The sequence below is a fragment of the Peromyscus leucopus genome, chromosome 3 (genome assembly GCF_004664715.2).
Source record: "Peromyscus leucopus breed LL Stock chromosome 3, UCI_PerLeu_2.1, whole genome shotgun sequence".
Taxonomy (NCBI): Eukaryota; Metazoa; Chordata; class Mammalia; order Rodentia; family Cricetidae; genus Peromyscus; species Peromyscus leucopus.
The window spans coordinates 56460856-56481998 of NC_051065.1; positions in this window are offsets into that span (position 1 = coordinate 56460856).

A 21143-nucleotide genomic window follows, 5' to 3' on the forward strand; every position below is an offset into this window, starting at 1 on the left:
CGATAAGCACTCTTCTATTTTCCTGTGGGCTCCAGGGGTCAAACTGAGGTCATCGGGCTTGGGTGCAAGTGCCTTTACCTCCTGAGCCATCTCAGCAGCCCCTTGCTTTGCCCACGTCACGAAAATAGGCTGCATCCTACAGTTGGTGACATCCTAAAGTCAGTGTGGCGTAGTTAGAACTGTATGTACCTTATAAGCTTCTCTCGAAGACCTAGCAAGCTCAAGACCCCTGGTTTGATCCCCAGTACTGCATTGTAGATAAGCCAAAAAAAAGATGATTTAAATGAGCTGATATTTATGAAATACCTCAAATGGTACCCAGAACATAACGGCTCCAATATTCACGCTGCCAAAATAAATGGAATGAATAAATGATGATTTGCCCTTTAGAAATATTCCTGGGGCTGGAGAGAGGGCTCAGAGGTTAAGAGCACTGGCTGCTCCTCCAGAAGTCTTGAGTTCGATTCCCAGCACCCACATGGTGGCTCGCAACCATCTGTGATGAGATCTGGTGCCCTCTTCTGGCCTGCAGGAATATATGCAGACAGAACGTTGTATATGTAATAAATAAATCTTTAAAAAAAGAAAGAAAGAAATATTCCTGGCAGAGTTGTCCAAAAAGAGTCTATAGGGGCACAGGGCAGGAGACTCCTGCATGGGACTGGCAGACAAATCGAGAACCCCCATTGCTCGTGGCTGTGTGGACAGACACACGTGATAAGCAGAGTGGAAAGTGTTGGAGATAGAGCCTCACATGTCTGTAACTGGGTATACATAGGAGGAAAAGGAAGAAAACATCACAGATTAAAACATCAGAGGTTTCTGACCAGGACCATAATGCACTGCTTCCACCTGAGCTGGGAAGTCGAGAGAAGCAGGTATAGAAACAGGTTTAGAAGAGTCTCCCCCCGCAGCGGGGAAGGCATGTTGAATGGGATGCCTGTGAGACATCCAAGAGGAAATGTCAGCTGAGAAAGGAGAAATGAGCTCAACGCATCAGGAGTCAGGGAAATGAAGGGAGGGGAGAGGCCAGGAGCCCAGCCAGTTCCTGTGGAGGAGACACAGCTTGTGTCACTCTGAGTGCTCAGTTCTGTTTAGTAGCTGAGGTCATCCTAGACTTATTAGTCATCCCGCTGAGCTGCAAGGCAGGGGAACTCGTCCTCAACCTACAACTAAGCACACCCCAGCTCTCTCATATCTGCGGCATGACTTGCTTCCTCTTGGGTACCACCCTCTTCAACAGAGGCTCATCTGCTCTTCACGGTGGCCATTCACTCTGTGCATAGTGATGTCAGCACAAAACCGATTAGAAAACCAAAATGGATCAAGAGGAAAGACGCCGGTTCCTTGCCAGCACCAGACGAGGAAGATGAAGAAACAAAAAGGAGATAAGACAGGGCAATGAGTAGGCGAGAACAGGGAGAAGAAAGAACAAGCAGTATGGCTGGGACTTCCGGCGGGAACTCCCTCCTCTGACTTGGGTTCCCATCCAGGGTATGGCTGGGACTTCCGGTTGGTACTCCCTCCTTTGACTTGGGTTCCCATCCAGGGTATGACTGGGACTTCCGGTTAGTACTCCCTCCTTTGACTTGGGTTCCCATCCAGGGTATGGCTGGGACTTCCGGTTGGTACTCCCTCCTTTGACTTGGGTTCCCATCCAGGGTATGGCTGGGACTTCCGGTTGGTACTCCTTCCTTTGACTTGGGTTCCCATCCTAAGGCTTTGCACAAATCCTTCTCCACCTAGGAAACACAGGCTACTCAGCTTCCCAAGTTCAAGTTTGCATACCCCAGACAGTGTCTGAGGGGACGAAAAGAGAGCCCTGAACTCCAGGACCCACTCACAGCCTCCGGCCGAGTGATCTGGAGCCAACCCCTCCGCCTTGCTGGCTTGGCTTCAGTCCTGGCGTCTCCTTCACCGCTCGAAGCTTCTGATTTTGATCTGGTAGGGGCCTCCTCTGCTGTTCGGGAGAGCTGGCTACGCGGCACGAACTTGCATCCTTGATTATTTTGTGAGCATCTCTCCGTTTGCTCCATCTCCATGTCCCTTGTGCCGTCAGCCCTTGCCCACCCTCCTCTGAGCTCCAGGAGCCAGGACTCTGATCTGTACCACATGGTGGGTCTCCAGTGACAGGCCTGTTGTTAGTCACCCAGGGAGCTGCAAGGCAGGGTAACTCAGTCCAGAACCCAGAGTATCCTAGATATTTCTTACTGGTGCATGACTCAGTCCCACTTGGGTCCTACCCTCTTCAGGAGTAGAGCCTTACTTCCTGGCTCATTTTCTTTTTTTTAATAACTTATTTATTTTTATTTTATGTGAATTGGTGTTTTGCCTTCATGTATGTCCACATAAGGATGCCAGGTCCCCTGGAATTGGAGTTATAGACAGTCGTGAGCTGCCCTGTGAGTGCTGGGAATTGAACCCAGGTCCTCTGGAAGAGCAGCCAGCGCTCCTAACCTCTGAGCCATCTCTCCAGCCCCTCTTTTGCTTTTCATAGTGGCCATTCACTCTGCACCTACTGATGACAGACAGCAGTCTTGGGACCTTTTGTCCCGCACCCCATGACCCGCAAGCCTGGCTGTCGCTTCCAGGCACAGGGCCTGAGAAGCACAGAGCTGGGCCTAGAAAAATGGTGTCTGTTGGCTGCTTCTGAGAGTCCCAGACATCAAAGGGACTCCGGGGCAGAATTAGCCCTGGGACAGACAGCGAAGTCAGGAAGCCCACGGACAGACTTAGGAAGTGAGATATTTTAACCTCACATTTTTCAGGGAGCCAGCCAGAGGAGTGTGCAAAGGGAATGTGGGAATGAAGTTCCAACCAAGGCTCTCAGTGCAAGCCAGAGAGAGCCCTTGGAGGGAGTGCGGGGCACGCAGTGACTCCAAAGTCTGTGCTGTTGAATAAATATGTGCACCCTGAGGCCAGAGAGGTGGCTCAGTAGTTAAGAGCACTGGCTGTTCTTCAGAGGACCCAGAGTTGATTCCCGGCACCCACTTGGCAGCTCACAACTGTCTGTAACTCCAGTTCTGATGCCCTCTTCTGGCCTCTGCAGGGACCAGGCACACACAAGGTGCACACGTATACATGCAGGCTACCCCTCATAAGCGTACAATAAAAGTAAATAAATATTAAGTAAGTGCACTCTGATTTGCCCAAGACACGGTTATTCAGAGGAGAAAGGAGAACAGCATGGGCTTCAGAAACGTGTGTAGTTGTTAGTGTTCTCGTTGCTGTGACCAAATACTGAGCAGAATTAAACAGACGGAAGGTTTATTCTCGCTCGCCGTGCAGAGGAGTGTGGTCCTCAGTGGGGGGGAAGCATGGCGTGGAAGCATGGCGTCCGCCGAGACTTGGATCCTGATTCTGACCAGGAATCAGAGAAAGGGGAATGTCAGTGTTGGGCTGGCGTTTTCCTTTCCCTTTCTGTTCCGACTACGGGACAGTGCCATCCACTTTAAGGTGGGTCTCCAGCCTCAGCTAGACCTCTCTGCAAAGACTCTCTCTGGTACACTTAAAGCTGTGCTTGGTTGGACCTTTGATGTTTCTTCATCCAACTGAGTTGACAATCATAGCACTTCCAGGGCGAGTCAGGGCAGAGGGAGAAGCCAATGTACAGTTTGGGCTCGGGGAGGTAAACACTGGGGAAAGTTGGCTGTTGTTTTTTAAATTTAATTCTTTTTTATTTTATTTATTTATTTGTTTGTTTATTTGTTTATTTATTTATTTTGCTTTTCTAGATAGGGTTTCTCTGGGTAGCCTTGGCTGTCCCGGAACTAGCTCTGTAGACCAGGCTGGCCTCAAACTCAGAGATCCACCAGCCTATGCCTCCCAAGTGCTGGGATTAAAGGAGTGCATCCCCAAGCCCAGCTAAAAGAAATTATTTTATGTATATGGATATTTTGCCTGTATATATGTCTGTGTACCTCATGTGTGCCTGGTGCCCACAGGGGCCAGAAGAGAGTTTTGGGTACACTGGAACTGGAGTTTCAGATGGTTGTGAGCCACCATGTGGGTGCTAGGAATCTAACCTGGTCTTCTGGAAGAGCAACCAATGCTCTAACCACTGAGCTATTTCTCCAACCTGAAAGTTGCGTGTGCGTGTGTGCGTGTGCGTGTGCGTCTTGTTGCGTGTGCGTGTGCGTGTGCACATGTGTGCGATGTGTGCGTGTGCGTGTGCGTGTGTGTGTGTGTGTGTGTGTGTGTGTGTGTGTGTGTAGACCAGAGGACAAGCCAGGTGTCATTCCTCAGAAGCCCTCCCCCTTGCCTTTTGAGACTGAGTCCCTCACAGGCCTGGAGCTCACCCAGTAGGCTAGGGTAGCCCACCAGTGGCTGCCCCAGGGATCTGCCTGGCCCTGCCCCCCAGCCCTGGGATTGCAAGAGTGCATCACTGAGCCTGGGTCCTGGGAACTGAAGTCAGGTCTTCCCACCAGCATGGCAAGGACTTCAGCGGCTGAAGTGAAGCTCTCCTGGGTTGTCTGACTCTGAGCACACAACCTCATCCAGCCTGCCTGAGTTTCTCTCTAAGAGATGCCTGCTCCTGGGGGCGTTCATCCTTCTGTTCATCTTCATTCTGTCCACAGAGCTGGAGTATAGAGCATGAGTCTGACCCATCAGAACACCTGTCCCCTGTCATACATACCTCAACCATCATCTGGGTTTCCTTGGTTATGAATTATTTGGCCCCCAAGAAATATTGTCGCACTGAAAGGCTTGAATGAGCATCGGTTTCATGGAGGGAAATATGAGTCAGTTATTGGGGTAACTGGATTGACTTGGAGACAAAAGTGACTTTCGTCTCCTTGAATGGTGGTCCTAATCAGGGCTCTAAGCTCGCAGCCAGAGTCGGGAACACCATTGAGTGGAGTTGCTGGCCCTGGCGGCCACCAATCCTACTCATGAGCATGGGAGCAAGCTGGTCCCAAAGTCAGCAGCTGGGCCCCACTCTGTTTTCAGAACACAAGATGACCCCTGGCATCAGCAAATAGCACCAGAGTTTAATCAGAAATCAAGGACTACATAAATAAATAGAAAGAAAACAGTAACAGCTGCATGCCATCGCTCTAATTAAAAAAAAATATACAAGCCACCATGGTCAGCTTTCTCCTGCATCCTGGCACCCCCTCCACACACACGCAAGCAACAGGTCACCTGCAAAGGGATGCAGGTCACTGCCCTGGGAGCACAGCCTGGGGTCCAGAGACAGCGTCCAGAGCCATGAGTGTAAGTTACCCAGATGGCTGTGGCCACCACGGAGGATGCTCACGCTGCTCGTGCCCCACCTTCTCTGATCACCCCACTTTTCCTTGGAAGTAGGTCTCGACATGAGTCACCCCCAACTTACTGTTCTTGGTCAGGGAAAGGATGTGTGCATGGGTGCAGGTGCGCATGTATACGGTACGCATGCAAGTGGAGATCAGAACCTCTGTCACCGACCAAGTAGGCTAGACTGGCTGGCCCGAGGATTCATCTGTCTCCGCCTCCCTAAGACAGATTACACACATGCTTAGCTTTTTTTTTTTTTTTTTTTTTAAACATGTGTTCTGGAAACCGGGTTCAGGTTCTCTCCCTTACAAGGTAAGCAAGCCTGAACTGTCTTCTCCAGCCCCATCGACCTAAATGTTCTTTACAAAGGAAACCCCCAGCCACAGGCTTTCACTGCTCACACCTTCCCTCCATCCACAGAGTTCCAATTACACCCCCGTAGAAAAGCTTTCTCTCCATGACCCCCAACAGCACACAGACCACTCCTCCGAACCCCTCCTAGGCTAGCTGTTTTCACAGTAGCCAGCTCTTGTTTTCCAGGGCGGTAGCTAGAACTCAGGGCCTTGCACAGGCCAGGTAAATGCTCTGCCGCTGAGCTACAGCCCCAGCCCTGAGCTTAAGGATTTTGTACTTGTTTTTCTCATTGGGTATCTGTTCCTGCCCCACCCCTTACCCCCTGGTCCTGCACACTCATCCACACTCTGAGGACAGACACTGTCTTATCCACTGTCATCTCCTGCTTGAACAATGTCTGGCACACAGCAAGCTTTCGATCAATATTTACTGAATGAATGAAGTGTTATTTCTTCACCGAGATGACCCATCTGACTTTACCATTAGAGCGGAAACTGTTCTTTCCAGTAAAGGGTACGGGATAGGGAGTTCCTAGTCATTCTTGCTGTGAAACCCCCAACAGGCTGGCATCTTTGTGCCAGGCCCTCTGTGAGGGTCTCTGAAGACTGGTTCCTTTATCTTCAAAGTAACTATAAGTAGTATTTTTAACCCTCTTAGAAGAGAGAAGGGGAAAAAAGTAGGGCTTCAAAAAGGGACTTGAATTAATCCTAGTACTCAGGAAGTGGAGGTATGAGGTTCAAGAGTAGTCTGGGCACATGAGACCCTGTCTTCAAAAATACAAACAACAGCAACAAACTGGCAAACGCATCCACTCATCCATAATACATCTGTGTGGCCTCAAAGCTTTCTTGTCACTAAGAAACTTTGTCCTGGAACAAAACTCAAGCAATAGAATTATCCCTGCCCCTAAAAACTATTTGCCCTTTCCCTTCCCCAGGGCTCAGGCTACCCAAGGAAATCACCTTTACCACCCTCCAGCCCCTCCCAGCACTGACAGTTGCCCCCCTCCAAGCTTAGGAGAGAGCAAACTCCAGTGTTCAGAAGTCACCTATCTAAGCACTGTTTGCACATACCACCGCTCAGCTGAGGGGCCAGCCTTTCTTCTGACCTGGATCGTGATAGCATCACCTGAATCATCACGGTCACCTAAGAAAACATCAACCCAGCACAGCTGGACTCTTAGGCCTAGGCAGCAGCCTGGACAATGGGGTAGGGTTTCCGGCATGGGAGGGCGGTGGAGTGGGGGTGGGGGGTGTGAGGCAGGGTTGTGCAGGGGCCCATAGAAAGCAGGAACTCAGTGGCAGGGGCAGAGAGGGAGCTCCAGGGGTCCAGGAGACAAACCCTAAGACCCCTGAGCTGATGATACACAGTGTGTCTCAGGAAAAGATACTTTCTTTTCTGGGACACCTTTGTCTCCTCCTCAAAGGTGCAGACCCATCCTACACTCAATCCTTAAGGACCTGGTGGAGACAGGCAAGGAAAAGGGAGAGAAAGCAGCTCAAAATGGAAAGTCCTTAGAAAGACGTTTCCCAGCTTTATGAAGTGCTCTGTGTACAGTACTTGGAATAGCGTCTCACCTCAACCTAGGCAGCATCTACAAAGGAGGTACTTGTATTGTTCATCACAGAGAGGACGCAGAAGCTCCATAGGGATAAATGGTTTATTCCAGGCTTGTCTGCCTTGCCAGTCTCTGTCCAGATACCCTACATCCATCCATTTCACCGTGAACTAGGAAGCAAAGTCCTGTATAATCAGTTTCCTGGGGCGTGACAATGGCACTGTTTACAAGAACCTCCTTCTTCCTGGCTAGACCTCATCTAGTATGGGTGCATGGGTGAATGTGTGGAGATGGGGAGCTTGCATGGTTCTTCCCAACCCTGAGGGTACACACACCTCTGCTTCACGTAATCTCTAGGTTCCGGGGGCCATCTGCTGAGCTAGCTCTTTGAGTGGGTGAGAAAGGGTGACTTTCAGGAACGAACCCGCCATCTGTCAGATGATGACAGACCCTTTTTAGAATATGAAGAATATGAACAAGGGTCTCTATGATAGCAACACCTCCTCAAGTCAGAATAACTTCCACGAGAGACATTTTCCATCCAGCTCCATCTTACACACAGTGCACACACTTGAGCTGGGACACCAGGGTGCAAGGTTCCACTCTGTCCAAACATGAGTTACCATCCTTTCCCTCTCTTTGTACCATCTACTTAACCAGTTTGTCTTAGAACCTTCCATTAAGTGTATCAGTCAAAGAGGCCCCCAAAGCCCACAGAAACTCTGTCAACGTCTTCCCCAGAGAACCTCCATAAGGACCACTTCAAAGAAGCTTTTCATTTGAACGGGGCCTTTAGCAGCATCCAGACCCAGGACCCAGCTGGTTCTTCTCGGTGTCACCCTGGAACCCCAGCAGGCCCCGTGAGGTTCCTGTCAGCTCTATTTTAGTCGTCACGTCTGGGAAAACTGACTGAATTTCCTTTTATCTGGAAGCAAGCCCAACTCTGAAGTTGGGTGGATGCAGCCACACTTCCGCACCCAAGTTTCCGCAGGTTTGAAAACAAGGCTTGGGTGTCGCAGAGAACAGCTGTGCTAACAAGCAAGGCTCTTATCTGTCCGTGCCTAGTCCTGCCGGGGTGTCCTGGGGAGCCAGGGCAGCGACTAAAGAGTGGACAGCCACACCCAACAACAGAGCCCGGGGGGTGACAGCGAGAGCGGCCAGAGCTTCAGAAAAAGAGCCCCTGAGAAAACCTTAGCAACGACAAGAAGAGTCAGCTCCCAGTGTGCGGGACAGTCCCCTAAAACCGCTTCCAGGACCGTCAGAACCACTCGCCTGATGACCCTCCCCCTCCTTCAGTTTTTCTGTGTCTACGTTGGACATGCTGGTTGGATGTCACACTGGGTGCCCCTGTCTCTGTATACAAGTTCTAATACCTTTCTTTCCTTTCCTTGCCACCCCCTTCCGCCACCCCCCCCCCCCCACCCCCCCACCCCTGCTTCCCTCCCTTTTTTTAAAAAAAAAAAATTTGCCAGGCAGTGGTGACGCACACCTTTAATCCCAGCACTCAGGAGGCAGAGCCAGGTGGATCTCTGTGAGTTCAAGGCCAGCCTAGTCTACAGAGCGAGATCCAGGACAGGCACCAAAACTACACAGAGAAACCCTGTCTTGAAAAAAAACAAAAAACAAAAAACAAAAAAAAGTAACGTTTATAGCAGTTCTAGGGGTTGAACTCGGGGCTTTGTGCATGCTGAGTGAGTACTGAGCTATATGTCCAGTTGTTTTTTGTTGTTGTTTTATTTTTTTATTTTGAAACAGACTCTCCCTAAGTTGCCCAGGATGTCTTTGAAGTCACTTTGTAGCCCAGGCAGGTCTTGAACTTGCCATCATTCTGTCTCAGCCTCTCCAGAGTAGGTGAGATAATAGGCCTGTGCCACTAGATCTAATTGGCTCTCAAACTTTCAAATCAACTCAGAGCCATCAGAGAAATCTGTGTGCTCTGCTAATGCCCAGGAAAATACAAGTTCCTCCATGTGGCCCTTTGTCAACACAAGTATTGTGTCTTTGTCTGTCCCACTGCCTCGGTGAGACCATCAGGGATACGAGGGAGTTAATGTTGGCACAAGCTTACCCCAGAGGTTCTGGCTTAGCTGGTAAGGTATTCACCCTAGGTCTCGATGTTTTTTTCAGACATGCATCCCATGCTGAGGACTCCTGCTAAGGAGTGTAGATACCAATCAGCAGTCAGCAATTCTTAGCTCAGGGAGGAAATGGGTAACTCGGGAGAGAGGCATAGGTAGCAGAAGCCTCACCAAGCAGCTTCCAGCCATGGAGATCAACTTGATGACGACTTCACTAGATCTAGCTGCTGGCTCGCGAAAGGGACGTGGCCGGAGCAGAGACCGTGGCTTCCAGGATTTTCATTTACCACTCTGCCATCCGCTGCTCAGAGCAGGTCTCTGGTCATCAGGACGGACAAACAGCCAGCTGGACTGGGAGGAATGCTGAAGGCCAAACAGCTTTGGAGTTTCTGTGCTGACCCTTGAAAATGTACTGTAACAATCCCCGCTCCACAAACACACAACTAACACTTTGTAAAATCTAATTCCTCTTTTAAGAGTGCAAGAGGGGCCAGGCAGTGGTGGCACACACCTTTAATCCCAGCACTTGGAAGGCAGGGGTAGATGGATCTATGAGTTCAAGGCCAGCCTGGTCTAAAGAGTGAGTTCCAGGACAGCCAGGGCTACACAGAGAAATCCTGTCTCAAAAAACAAACAACAACAACAAAAAAAAAAAAGTGAAAAATGGAGCTGACAAGATGGGTCAGCAGAGCAGGGCACTTGCTAACATGCCAATTCCAAGGACTCACAGTGGAAGGGGAGAAGCCACCTCCACAGGTTGTCCTCTGACATCCACAGGAGTGTTATGACATGCACGAGCCCCACTCCCCCCCACACACAAAATAAACAATAAATAAAACTGTAATACAAAAACTTAAAAGAATGCAAGTAAAATTGTTTAGGAAATCCAGGAAAGCATATAAAGGACACCCAAGTTACCCATAATCCACCATTCAGAGGCAGCCAGGTGATCACACACACCAAAGTGGCTTCCTCTCTCCTCCTTCCAGGAGGTCGAAGCATGTCTCTCCTGGCTGTCCTAATCACTCCCCATATCTTCCTGTTGCTCTTTGACCCTGGGAGAGTAAGAAAGAGAAGAACTTTAGCCCTGTTTGACAAGGGATTTTGCAACGCCAGATCATCAGCAAACATTCCTAGGATGTGAGGAATCCTTGAGGAAGAGATTCCTGCCTCTGAAGGCATCACTGTGTAGGTGAAGAGGCAGGCAGACTTCCCCCCAGCTGCAGAGAACAAATAAATTAGTAACTAAAATCTGCTTAGAGAGCTGGAGTTGTCTCAACTGGTAGAGGGCTTGTCTAGCATGCACAAAGCCCCCAGGACCACATGAACTGGCCAGAATCGCACATGCCAGTGACGTCAACACTCCAGAGGTGGAAGCAAAAAGATCTTCCTTAGCTACATAGCCAGTTCAAGGCCAGTCTGGATACAAAAGACCCTGTTTCAAACAGACAGGCAGATAGATGATTGATTGATTGATAGATAGATAGATAGATAGATAGATAGATAGATAGATAGATAGATGATAAAATGTGCTTAGAATCATCTGGACCACTGCAATCACCTGTAAACACTTGCTTATAATATTATTTTTATTATCAAGACATTTGATATTTATGTGTCAACAGAGTAATAATGACCAAAAAGAGTCTTTGTTTTGAGGGGAAAAAAATTGTTGGGGCTTAGATGGTCAAGGATAGCTTCTGGATTCCAGAAGTGGTCTAAACCCCTGGACCTGCGCTTGGGAAACGATCAGTAACCACGCCCAGGGTAGACAGGGGTGTGGGCAGGTCACTGACTGGCCCTGCACACCCCACAGTCAGCCTCTGAGGCCCCAGTGAGATGGAGCACAGGGACCTGGCTAGATCTAAGGGACACAGACAGTCTCAGACCAGCCACCTAAGCCTCCGTGGCTGAGCTCAGCTTGGTTCTCTCCCTGAGCGCCACACATGCGAGCTGAGGGACTTCCCAAGGAGGCTGGTAGAGAGGATCTGGGAAAGGCCCCAACACTAGGGAGAGGAGAGGGGTTTTCAAAGTCTGAGTGAGGAGCAGGCAGGGACAGAGTGCCTGGCAGCCCTGGCTGAGGAACAAGGATGCCATGGGGCAGAGAAGGCTCCTCGGTGGAGTCTAAGGTGATGAGCTGCTGAGTGATGCATGCGTGGCCTGACCCTCCGTCCCACACCTCTCCCAGGGCTTCGGGGTCAATCTGTCTTCAGAGGTTGTAACAAAGTATCCGTAGACCCCTAAGCCTGGTGGAGGCAGGCACAGGCTGTCCCCACGGTGAGCAGGTCGTGGAAGCTGCCACTGACCTTCAGTTCAGGCCAGTGTGGGCTGGGCGACAGAGGAGACAGAACTAGAAAGGAACTTTCTGGAAGATGTGATGAAAGCCCAACCCTGAGAGGACTACTGGGCTGCACAGAGGTGTGCTGGCGGGCTCCCAACGAGAGAAGGGGTAGGCAAGGGAGGGGCTTGAAGATAGCAAATAAATCCCCTCCTTACAATACAAAATCTGCCTTGACTCTACAGCCACTGGGTCTTAGAGCCTGAACACAGGGGTACATAAGGGTGAGCAGCAGCCTCCTTTGATCTCCCCGCCCCCCCCCCCCTCTACCCTAAAGTAGAGTGAGGCCCAGGGCTCTCAACTCAGCCCCCTCCCCAGCTGGGCCAAACCTATAATTCATACAGCCTGCCCTCCCCACGTCAGAAGGGCCTCGGTGGTAAAAACACAGTCCTAGCCTGTACCAGCCCCTGCCTCCCCCAGGCCCTGGGGATTAGCATGTGAGGGGTTCCTGCATTCCTTTGGACCACCTTGCCTCTGGTCCCTGCCTGGAGTTTCTCCAGCTTCTATGGGCCAGGGCCAGAGGTTGCCAAGTGCCCCAGAGAAGGCAGCACAGCACTTCAGCCAGAGAAATGAGGAAGTGAGATCTTTCTCTCCAGGAACCTCAGGCCTTCCTCTCAGACAAGCCCTTTCCCATGGCATCCGCCTCACACTGCCCCCGAGTCAACCCCAGTGCCCAGAGCCAGGAAGAGCCAGGAAGAGCCCTCCTCAGCGCCCAGCAGCCTGCCTCTGCAGGTCCAAGATGGAAGGGGCCGACCAACAGGGCTACAAGGTCATCACCACTACACCGCTCTGTCCCTAACGAGCCTCAGGCTTCACTGATTCCAAAATAGAAAGGTTCCTGTCCCAGATAAACGCTGGCCTGGGCCTTTTATCTTTATAGCCTGCACTCTGGCGTAGCCTTTGCTAAGAAATGTCTTAAGGAAAAGGACCACTCTGGAAGACTCCTTTCTCCACAAGAAGCATCTCATTCTTCGGACTTGTCAAAACCAGTTCCGGTCCTAGGACCAGAGCTGAGCTTGGGATCAGAATCCCTGAGTCTGACCCGGTTTGCTCTGCATCAGTAACCACATGGGCACTCCTGCAAGCGTGGCACCCATAGCCCAGCAGGGAGGGAAGGTAGACGGAGCTTCTGCTGGGCTGGGCACACTTACACCTTGCCAAAGGCCCCTTTCCTCCAAGCTCTCAGTCGCTTGTGGAGACGTCCACCAGCTCCACAGCCAAAGAGCATTCCCTCTTGAAAGACGTCCAGCAAATGTTTCCTCCACTGAGGAGATAAGAGCAGAGTCCCTGATAAGGAGGGCCCCCCACCTTGGTTCCAGGCAGCCTGCAGGACCGGGGAAGAACTCTCTGAATTCGGTGTCCCTTCATCAGCAACCCCGACTCTCACTTCGACGTTGAGATGGGTTCAGTCCTAGAAACAGCCCCCAACAAGTAATTAAACAACAAGGATAAACAAGGGCCAGAGAGACAGCTTGGTGGTTAAACCTCCTTACTGCTTTTGCGGAGGCTGCTCTCTGGGTTCCCAGCATCTCAGCTCACAATCGTCTGTACCTCCAGTTCTAGGAGATCTGATACCCTCTGCATCTGATGAACATGATACACAAACATGTATGCAGACAAACACTCTTTTTTTTTTTTTTTTTTTTTTTTTTTTTTAGGCTTTTTGAGACAGGGTTTCTCTGTATGTAGCCCTGGCTGTCCTGGATCTTGCTCTGTAGACCAGGCTGGCCTCAAACTCACAGAGATCCACCTGCCTCTGCCTCCCAAGTGCTGGGATTACAGGCGGGCACTGCCATCACCCAGCCAGGCAAACACTCTTACACATAAAATTTAAAAATCTTTTAAAATTTTTGTTTGTTTGTTTGTTTTTGTTTTTCGAGACAGGGTTTCTCTGTGTAGCTTTGCGCCTTTCCTGGAACTCACTTGGTAGACCAGGCTGGCCTCGAACTCACAGAGATCCGCCTGGCTCTGCCTCCCGAGTGCTGAGATTAAAGGCGTGCACCACCACCGCCCGGCTAAAATCTTTTAAAATTTTTAATAAAATATGTTCATATGTAATGGATTCATTGTTATTCTTTTCCCTGAAAAAAAATGTAAATCTTTTATTATTTTAATTTTTTCCTCCTTCAGGTTTCTGCCAGGCATGGTCGTAGTGCTGAAGGCTGTGGCATGAGAATCAAGAGCTTAAGGCCTGCATGTGCAAGAGCACAGAGTTCTCTTAACCACTGAGCCACCTCTCCAGACCCTGTTAAACAAACTTGAATGTGTTTTACTAACTAGAATATACTTCAGAAATAAATAACATGCTTTATTAAATATAACTGTGTCCCAAAACAAAACACAAGTTTGAGAAGAGCGATATCGTGTCACTGACCTGAAAGTCTGTCTTAGTTAGCAGAGGCCATCTGCCTTCCCATATGCGGCTTATTGTTTTGTCTGAAGAATGTGGTGACTCACATCTGTAATCCCAACACTGGAGAGGCTGAGACAGGAGGATTGCCACAAATTCAAGGCCAGCCTGGGTTATCTAGTGAGTTCTAGACCAGCCAGAACTACATAGCATGACTTGTTTGAAAGAATATGAGAGAAACCTCGCTTTGCAAACTTGTACATGAGAAGAAGTATTTTGAGAATGCTTTCAGGAAAATCTGGGTGCTCTTCTTTGAGACTACATCAAAACTCAACTAGTGGTCATGTCTTATGTGTAGGAAGGGTGGGGGTATGCGGTCCTGGGGACCTGTCATGTGACACTGTTCCTGTGGAGTCACAAGCAACCTCCCATCTCAGACAGAAAACAAATCACAGGCCAAAGAAAGGGCACCACCAAAGTCCAGGTTGGTGAATGAGCGAACTTTACTGTGTCTACTTCTATAGGTTAACTGTGAGAGGTTCCTTACAGGGGAGAAACGACTCAAAGACAGCTGTGTCACCAAAAGGCCACCGCAGCATGGGTGACCACTTTTGAAAGCTGGACACCTGGAGCACACTGCACAGCCTGCAGGCAGCTCAACAGGTTGGAGAGTGTCCTCTCCGGACAGCTGATCTCTGTCTCTTCCAGGCAGCTTGACTGGTCTAGGTGGGTGTTCATTTCACACACACACACACACACACACACACACACACACACACACACACACTATTATCACTATTATTTAAGTGTGTGTATATTATTATTATTATTATTATTATTACTTTGGGTTTTTTTTTTTTTTTTTTTTTTTTTTTTGTTTTTTTTCAAGACAGGGTTTCTCTGTGTAGCTTTGTGCCTTTCCTGGAACTCACTTGTAGACCAGGCTGGCCTCGAACTCACAGAGATCCGCCTGGCTCTGCCTCCCGAGTGCTGGGACTAAAGGCGTGCGCCACCACCGCCTGGCGTGTGTGTATTATTTAAGTGTGTGTATGTGTGTGTACTATTTGTGTGTGTGTGTGTGTGTGTGTGTGTGTGTGTGTGTGTAGAAATAATGCTTACTTGGGTTGATGGAATAGCTTAGTGGCAAACAAAGTATTTGCCTAACATGTTCCACCTTGTGTTAAAAAAAAAAAGGAAGAAATGACAAAGAAATACTATCTAATTTAAAAAGTTAAAAGCAAGATGGTGCCATTACAGATCTAGCTATCTCTCCATCCATCCGCCCCATCCTCTTTATGTGCATGTGCGCGGCCCATCGGAAACGGTCGGGGAAGAGGGCTGTCTGAGGGAAGAGTGTGAAGAACAAGGAGTGGACGACTGGGAAGGGCTGGTGGCTGCATGTGAGACACATGAGAAAAGGGGCCACCGGCCAGGAGGGAAGGCTGGCTGGGGAGGCAGGGTGACAGTCTGCACCCCGAGGAAGGGGAGCTGACAGAAAGTCACGGTTTATGCAGGAAAACAATAGTCTATAAAGAAGGGAGCTAGACAGAGGGAAATAAAGGGGCCATTCACAGCAGGTGGGCAGGGCTAAGGGAAGCCACAAGACATGGCAGAAGACAGCTCGGCCACAGGGACAGCTAGGAGCCTCATTTCCCCCAGCCTCAGGGGGAGGAGAAACTGGAGATGATCTGTAAGAAGCTACCTGCCTGGACCACAGGTGGGCCACGGGAGGAGAGCCAATGGATCCTATTCTCTAGGCCCACCCTCCTCTTGGGTTTTCACATCCTGCTAACAGCCCAGCAAGAATCCAGAAGGAGGCCTTGTTCACATGGCTCATCAAAGAAAATATATTCTTTACGTTTGGGCATTCGTGGAGGGGGTAGTTTCACTCGGGATTTTTTTTTAAATAAATTTCTTGTAATTTTGAAACTAGACTTACCTCGTTTTCCTGAGATTCTCTTTCCTCCCTCCAAACTCTCTCACACACCCCTCCTTGCTCTCTTTCAAATTCATGGCCTCTTTTTAAATATATATATATATAATTCTCAGTGTGTGTAATATTACCTATATATGTTTCCAGGACTGACCAGCTGGTATTGGATAACCTGGGGAAGACTATTTCTCCTGCTCCCACTATTTCCTAGTAATGGGATTTTTATTTTATTTTATTTTATTTTATTTTATTTTAATTTCTTTATTTTGTTTTGTTTTGTTTTGTTTTGTTTTGTTTTAGGACAGAGTTTCTCTGTGTTAACAGCCCTGGCTGTCCTGGAACTTGTTCTATAGACCAGGCTGGCCTCCAACTCAGAGGTTTGCCTGGCTCTGCCTCCCATCTTTTCTTTTTTGTCTGTTTGTGACAAGATTCTCTGTGTAGCCCTGGCTGTCCTGGAACTTGCTGTCTCTGCCTCCTGTGTGTTGGGATTAAAAGCATGTGCTACCACTGCCTGGCTGTTGGCTACATTTTACTGATTTACTGTGTGGTAAATGTTGAACCATCCCATCAGTCACAGAGCCTACCCCATCTCCTCTCTCTGTCTCTGTCTCTCTGTCTCTCTGTCTCTCTGTCTCTCTGTCTCTCTCTCTCAAATCTCATGTAGCCCAGGCTGGCCTTAAATTTGCTATGTAACCAAGAATGACCTTGAACTTCTGAAGTTCCTGTCTTCACTTTCTGGAGTCCAGGAGTTGTAGGCTTGCACCACGAAGCCAGATTTATTTATGCAGTGCAGGGGATCAAACACAGGGCCCTGGGCCTGCTAGCCACGTCCTCTACCGCGGAGCTACAGTCCCAGCCCTGATACTTAGATGCTTTTAAATTTGGGCCAGTTTCTTTGTTTTTTAAGACAGGTCTCTCTATGTAGCCCTGGCTGTCCTGGAACTCACTATATAGACCAGGCTGGCATTGAGCTCACAGAACTCCCCCTGCCTCTGCCTCCAGAGTTCTAGGATTAAAGACGTGCGCCACCACACCCAACTGACCTTTTTTTCTTTTTTGACAACTTTCTTGCCAAGATAAGTGGGTTGTGCTACAGTGACTAATCCATCAAAACAAGCCACAACACAGTGACTCTCAGGTGATTCTGTGTGGCCACTTCTAGGCTTCTTCTAGAATGTGTGTGAGGCTATTACGTGACACACATATATAATTTTTAAATTCAATATCACCTCTCGGGAACCTTCTGAACAGAGAGCTTGGGCGCTAGAAGCTTGGCAGGCGGGACTCCACATCTGGCTTCATCTAGTGCTCACTAAAAAAGAGGAATAAATACCTACCAAGTGCTGGGGCTCAGTGAGAAGCTGGGAGCTACTTCCTCTCCACCCATTCAAGTGGAAGAGGCACACCTAGATCAGGCAAAATGGCCGATAGATTCTAGGTCGTCGACGTCGTCATCGTCGTAGGGAAGAAAAAGCAGGCTGATAGCAGAGCCAGGATGCCTAAGGGACACATCTCTTCTTCCATGTCCCCATGGAAGACTGCTAAGAAAGGGTTGGGGGTGGACGGTACCCAGGAGAGAGAAGAGGAAGAAAAGAGAAGCGGTTCAGATAGCTACAGGGTCAGAGCATCAGCACAGGTGGCCTCAGGCAACACCAGTTAGCCAAGCCTCGCAGGGACAGAAGCTGTTACTCACTGGGGCCCCAGCCTTGTCTGCTGTCCCTTAGCATCCTCCCCTCTACCTCTAGTCTCTTTTCCATGGGTTCCTCCCACACTCGAGATCTCCCAGAGTCCCATAGATACCTGTGGATGAGGCAGACGGATACTTCAGGAGTGGAGGCCAATCATGAACAATCAGAGCCCCCCTCCACACACACACACACACACACACACACACACACACACACACACACACACACACGTGTTCTGGCTGGGAGCATTTATAGGTCTCCAAAGACGGGAAAGTGAAAAGCAGTTGTCACCTGAAATCTGGGGTCCCCAGGCAAGGCAAGGGTCACTCTGTGAGGGCTGGCTGGGCAGACGCAGGCTCCAGGTTGTGCCCAGCCCTCCTGAGCCTCCTGTTAGCTCTCTCAGGAACAAGCTGAACTCCCGGGGACCTAGCAGCAGCAGTGCATGAGAGCAGCGTGTGCAGCCTGGGACCAGCCAAGAGCAGGCTGGGGAAGGCCAGCCAGAGCTGCCGGGGAAGCGGGAAACAGAGCAGGGGTGGGCAGGCCTGAAGCCTCACCTGGTGCCGAACCCTCCCACCCCAAAGGTTACTCCTTCGTCCTTTCCCCCCAACCAACTCACAGGAATCGTTTGATAATCATGCTCAATAGTCAACAACATGTCCGTGTAACAGCCCCTACCGAAAAAACACAATCCTGCCTACCCCCACCCCACCCCCCAACACAGACTGTCACATGTCCCAGAATGGCCTCAAACTCCAAATATTAAATCTTTGGCTTCACCACAGGGCTGGAATTAGAGGTGTGTGCCACCGTGCCCAGTCTCTGTAGTGGTGGGAATTGAACCCAGGACTTTGCATCTGCTAGGCAGGTTCTCTACCCACTGAGCTACAGCCCCAGCCTGACGATCTTTCTGATAGAGCAGTAGTAAAGACTCATAAGGAAAAACGATTCAAGAAGATGAAATATCTGGCCTGGGTGGAGACCTGAGAGGCCAGGTGGGTAGGTCAATGGCCATTTGGTTAAGGGACCGCCTCTTGGGAAGACAGGTTCATCATAAACCATACTGAACAGATTGGAGACTGAGACAGATAGCAACCACCCAGAATTCCTTGAAGAGGACTGCGCTGACCCGGAGCTTGAAGAGTGTGGAGTACCTGAGTGTGGGTTATATACATGTTCAAATACCACACACATGCATATATATATAATAATACATATATATCCCATGTCCATCCCCCCCCAAGAAAAAATCCTATGGTTCCAACTCTATCTAGAAAAGAGCAAGTACAGGAAGAGAGACTCTGGGGTCTGACTCACCTGTGGACCAGTCAGTCACACTGGGGAAAGAGAAAGCTAGAGTTAGGGGGGCAGAAACGGGGGAGACCTTTTCCTTAGCAGGCACTACACCGACCACGCCCACCAGAATCAAATGCACCCATCAAGCCACTGTGCCCCCCTCCATTGTCAGCCCCAGTACTGACTGCCCCACCGCAACTTTGTCTGTCTCTGGCTTACAGCTGTGCCGCAACCGAGCTGAGAGAGGGTCCCCCTGCGGTTCTGTCCCTATTCAATAGACAGACAGCTGGCGCCCACCCTTCTCCCCAGGCACCGGCCCCCGTGGAGCTGTGCTTGAATGGTCTCTTCAAGCTGCCGTTTTAACCCATTCCTGAGTGACAGCTACTTACCCAATGAGCACGGCACCCCCTTCCCTCACGTGCTTTGTCCCTGTACAGTTGCAAATGCCACTGGGTGGAAGGGATGTCGGGTGGCGTCAGTGAGGGACAGTGTGACTCTTACTGCACTCCCTCTGGGAAGATACCCCCAAGCCCCTCCTCTAGCCCCGGCAGGGTCAGGAGGAGCAGCAAATGTTGTTCTAGCAATGCCACGCGTCCACCAGAATCCACGTCCGCCGGAGAGGTCCCCGTCATGCTCAGTGCCATCTCTGTTGTGAGAGTCTCCGTGAAAAGCCCCTGTGTTATGGCTCCCTGCTCCAGCAAGGGCTTCAGTACAAGGTCCTCATTCATTCAAGACTCACCATTCTTGGACACACAGGCTGCTGGCTCCCTGAGGGAAACTGCCTGGGTGCAGAGTGATCTTCCCACTTGGCATCTGAAGGGGCCCAAAGCAAGCTGACTGAAATCCCCCTCGTCACCCCAGTGGCCTTCTGGGAAATGCTGGCATGGCTCAAAGCACCAGGCCAGGCAGTATATGCCAGTCAGCCAGTCTCTGAGGAGAGTCCACATATCTCTTTTAGCATCTCTGTGAGCCTCCAAGCTCCTGAGCCACAGGATGTCAATGGCAGGATTCACAAAGCTTACAGAAGAAACTTTATCCTCTGATAAGTTAGAGGCGGAAGTGCTGCTTCAAAGATACCTAGACCTGAGGACAGAATGGAAAGCCGGTTCTAAGGAAAGGGGCAGCTGGAAAGGTGTTTGTTTGTTTATTTGCTTTCATAGCACTAAGGATAGAGCCCAGAGCCTTGAAGTGTTCTGCCACTGAGCCACACCACCTGTCCTGATAATTGACTTCTTTGAGCTCGAGGAAGCTATTTTTGCAAACTGTTTATGCTGCTAAAGAATCCCACACTGGCTCTCAAATCTCGAAAGTACATCAGAATCATCTAGAAGGTTTATGAAATAATACTGAGCCCATCCAGGAAATGGCTCAGGAAATGGCTCGGGGGTCTATGTGGAAAAGGAGGAAAGAACAACAGGTGAGGGATGACTCCAAGGAAGCAATGTCTTCCAGACACAACAGAACGGATGCACACAGGAACTCAGAGAGACTGTGACAGCGCACACAAGACCTGCACGGGTTCGAACCAGGCAAAGTCTCAGCACTGAAAAGGGGAAGTGGAGGTGGGGTCCCACCCTAGCCAAGAAATGATATGCAGTAGATACCTGCTGGAAAGGAAAGACAGTTTTCTCCAGTGGAGTGTCCAGGGCAGGTCCCAGGCTCAGAAGGAGCTGGGCAACACAAAATTGACTCCATGTTTTTCTAGTCGGTTTTTGTTTAGGAGTTTGTTTTGTTTTTTTTTTTTTCATCTGTTTGTTTTGTCCTATTGGCTTTTATTTGTTTGTTTGTTTGTATGTTATTATTTTTGTTTTGTTTTTGAGAGAGAAAGAACAGAAAGTTGGGTAGGTAAGGAGGTGATAAGTAGTTGGGAGTAGGTAGGGGAAGGGAAAAGAATATGATCAAGCCGGGCGGTGGTGGCGCACACCTTTAATCCCAGCACTCGGGAGGCAGAGCCAGGCGGATCTCTGTGAGTTCGAGGCCAGCCTGGGCTACCAAGTGAGCTCCAGGAAAGCAAAAAAAAAAAAAAAAAAAAAAAAGAATATGATCAAAACATACTGCATGAAATTTTTTTTCAAGAATTATGGACTCATTAGTACTGGGCTGGAGTCTGGCAATCCACATTCCTGACAAGTAGTTGGGGACCTCACTTTGTGAACCACTGGAGTAGAGTCTCCTCAGACTTCAAGGGTTACACACTGTTTGAGACAACTAAAACATACTTCCCAAAAACAGTTTCAGAACAAAAAGCACCAACTGAGGCAGCCACGATAGCATGGGGACCTCTGTGGGGCA